Raw genomic sequence first — 4,261 nt, forward strand, 5'->3', positions numbered from 1 at the left:
AAATTGCTAGTTTAATCTTTATTTGTTCAACTTCGTGTTCGTTGTAGTTAATTGACATGATCCTCAATTAGCTGTGCCTATTTAGTGTGCATAACTTGGAAAAGAGTGCATATTTAGGGTATTGTTGAACAACACCACTCCTAGATTATTAGAGGAATCTATAATTGAAGGCGGATTAGGAATAACGAAGTCTTGGGTGTAATCTAGATTGAATTTTGTTAAATAAAGTAAGCTAGTGTATCTCGGGAGAGTGCAATAGTAGATTACTGTGATTACTCGGGAGAGATTTGCGGTAAGATTAGCGTTCATGATTGATAGAGATGTGTTGGTAAATTTGTATGAGCATAAACAGAAGGGATTCCATCAATAGGGGAAATCATTGCCTTAGCTTTTTCTCATAATTGTTTACAACCTTATTAATTTAGTTACAGCCATTAGTTACTTGCAAGCTAGTTGTTAAAGAACACTCAACTGATAATTTGAATATTTGAGAAGCTGGTTCTGAAGACTTGGTGGGTCTGAAGATAGCGGTTGATAGGTTAACTCTCTGTGGATTCGACCCTGGGCGTAATACTCGGGTTATATTTGCAACGTCCGCAGAGTCCTTTTTATAAGGCATAGTTGGGCGTGATCAAATTTTGGCGCCGTTGCGGGGAGATAACGGAATTATCAATTGCCATTGACAGAAATACAAAGATTCTTATTGTAGTCAGTTTTCTCTCTACCAACTTTTTCATTGAAAATTTTGACGGTTGTTGATCTGGGTACACAGGTGCATGCCTAGAAATTCTACGAGGACTGGAGAACTACTTGAAGGACTCTCAGACCCCGAGAAGACATTCCAGGTATTGAATCGTGCAAACAAAAGACTTCAACAATCACAACAAACACACCAACTCGAAATTGACATGGGCGACATAAACGACCCCAACGGGAACGTCAGGAATGAGCAATTGGCACCTCCTGTGCCTGAGGGTGCACTTTATCACTGGGCACAACCCACAGCTGACAATCTGGCCACTGCCATTATTGTGCCTGCAATACAAGCTGAATTGTTCCAGATCACAAATAACATGCTACACTTGTTGCAGAACAAGGGACTTTTTTCTGGGACACAAACAGAAGACCCTTAGCAACACTTAAAGAACTTCCTGTCTATTTGCAAAACTCAAAGGCAACCGAACGTGACTCCGGAAGCAATCAGATTATTATTGTTTCCATTCTCGGTGACAGGAGCTGCTCAGGTTTGGTTAAACTCGCTTCCCATAAACTCTATAGCAACTTGGGATGAGTTGGTCAAGCAATTTCACAACAAGTTCCATCCTCCCAACAAGACCGCTCAACAAATTGATGAGATTGTGAGCTTCAAACAGAAACCAATGGAGACACTACACGAGACATGGGGCAGATTTAAAGGAATGTTGGTTATGTGCCCCCACCATGGTGTTCCAGAGCAGATGTTGGGACAACTGTTTTACATGGGACTGTCAGACAGCTTGAAGAATATAGCTGATGCCTCGGCTGGCAGGGCATTCTTGAGCAAGACTTGGAGAGAAGGTCAGAATTTGCTCGACAAGATGGCCCAGAATTCGGGTTGGACATCTAGGAATGCACCCATCACTCCAGTGGTGCACTCAGTGCCTCTTGATCCTTCTAATACAATGGCTGAAAACATGGCGACTCTTTTGACGCAAATGAGCATCCTCACCAAAAAGGTGGAGGAATCAGGGCAGAAGCAACAGGTTCATATAGTAGACACTACCAATGGGGGCTTGTGCACATCTTGCATTAGCCAGCCAATTGGTAATCCATGGAATACAGAGCATGATCATCATCACCAACACCCTGAAGATATGAACTATGTGGCTAACTATGGGGGTCAGAGGCAAGGTAATCAGAACTGGGGTCAGCAGACTCAGCAGCAGTACAGACCACCGCAGCCACAGTATAACGCCAGAAACATGGGAGGCATGAGACCCCCCAACAACATGGCACCGTATCCTAGACCACAAGGGTACAACAATCAGCAGCAAGGGTACCACCCACCTCAGCAACAGCAGGGTGGAAGACAGGAAAACGGGTTTGCAAGGCTTGAAGCAATGATGCAGCAGGTTATTGGGTCCAATGCTAAAATAAATGAAAGGGTGGATGCACATGATGCAGCTATCAAGAATATTGGGTACAAGTGGGCCAGATTTCAATGTCACTTAACAATCGTCCTCAAGGGACATTACCTGCAGATACCCAAATCAATCCAAAAGATCAGGGCCCAAAGCAGCTGATGGCGGTGAGTCTACGAAATGGCAGGGATCTAGATGTTGAGCAAGAGAGAGTTCGAGAAAACATACAGGCTGAGACACTAATTCCAGTACCCATTGAGCTGGATGACTCTACGGGATTGACAGAGGTAACAGTTCAGCCTGCTCCTGAAGAAAAGAATATGCAGCAAGAGACCGAGACAGCAGCTGAGCCAGTAATTGAGACAGTAGCGGAACCAATAGTTGAGACAGAGAGAAATCCCAAGTGATTGGGAAGAAAAGACCTCCTGCACCATTCCCGCAAAGGTTGGCCAAGCATCAAAAGGAGGAGCAGTATAAAAAGTTCCTAGAGATGCTCAAACAAATCCAGATAAACATTCCACTGATTGAAGCTCTAAAGGAGATGCCGGGATACGCTAAAATGATGAAGGACTTGATGTCTCGGAAGTTTGACTTTCACGACTTGTCGACTGTGACCCTTACTCAGACATGTAGTGCAGTGGTATCTAGACCTGTTGCTGAAAAGCTATCTGATCCGGGTAGTTATACAATTCCATGCACTATTGGGAACTATGCCTTTGCTAAGGCACTTTGTGATTTATGGGCCAGAATTAACCTCATGCCCCTGGTCATTTATAAGAGGTTAGGCATTGGGAGAGCTAGACCTACCTCTATGTTGTTGCAGCTGGCCGACAGGACTGTTAAGCGTCCATTTGGGATTCTTGATGAAGTGCTTATTCAGGTGGGGAAATTCGTGTTCCCTGCAGATTTTGTAATCTTGGATTGCAAAGTGGATGAAGAAATTCCTATAATTCTAGGACGACCCTTCTTGGCCACGGGGAGAGCTTTGATTGATTGCGAGACTGGGGAGCTTAAGATGAGGCTCAATGATGAAGAAATTATATTCAATGTGCAGAAATCGATGAGACGACCAGGTGAGTTCGCAAATTGTTCCCTTATTGATGCAGTGGATGTAATAGTAGAGGCTGATGATGAGGCGTTGACGGTTGAGGATCCCCTTGCTGCATGCTTGACAAATTTGGATGAAGTGAATGGTGAGGATTTGGCAGAATGGGTGTTGGCACTGGAAGGAAAAGGGTTCTGGGAGAGAAATCTGGAGTTCGAGCCCTTGCACTTAGAAAAGAGAGAGACACCTCCAGCTAAACCATCCATCGAGGAACCCCCTAAGCTGGAACTGAAGCCATTGCCAACCCACCTCAGGTATGAATTTCTGGGTCCTGACTCCACATTACCTGTTATTATTTCATCTGGTTTGTTAGATGTGCAGGTTCAACAGCTTCTACAGGTACTAAGGGAGTGTAAAACTGCCATTGGGTGGACCATGGCAGACATCAAGGGAATCAGCCCCGCATACTGCATGCACAAGATTCTGCTGGAAGAGGGGCACAAACCTTCCAGGGAACATCAAAGACGGCTAAACCCGAATATGAAGAAAATGGTGAAGAAGGAAGTGATAAAATGGTTGGATGCGGGAATCATTTTTCCAATCTCTGATAGTAGCTGGGTTAGCCCAGTTCAATGTGTGCCTAAAAAGGGTGGCATGACGGTGGTAAAGAATGACAACAATGAACTTATATCAACAAGAACCGTCACAGGCTGGAGAATCTGCATGGATTATAGAAAGTTGAATCTAGCCACCAGGAAAGACCACTTCCCACTTCCCTTCATTGATCAAATGCTGGATAGGTTGGCAGGGAGGTCACACTTTTGCTTTTTGGATGGGTACTCAGGGTACAATCAGATCTCCATTGCCCCTGAGGATAGAGAAAAGACCTCCTTCATATGCCCGTACGGAATTTATGCCTTCAGGAGGATGCCCTTTGGTCTATGCAATGCACCCGCCACATTCCAACGGTGCATGATGGCCATATTTACTGACATGGTAGAAGATATAATGGAGGTGTTCATGGATGACTTCTCAGTGGTGGGGAACTCATTTGAGGACTGCCTAGTGAATTTGACGCGTGTGCTGAACGGTGCAT

The sequence above is a fragment of the Nicotiana attenuata genome, unplaced genomic scaffold (genome assembly GCF_001879085.1).
Source record: "Nicotiana attenuata strain UT unplaced genomic scaffold, NIATTr2, whole genome shotgun sequence".
In the NCBI taxonomy this organism is placed as follows: Eukaryota; Viridiplantae; Streptophyta; class Magnoliopsida; order Solanales; family Solanaceae; genus Nicotiana; species Nicotiana attenuata.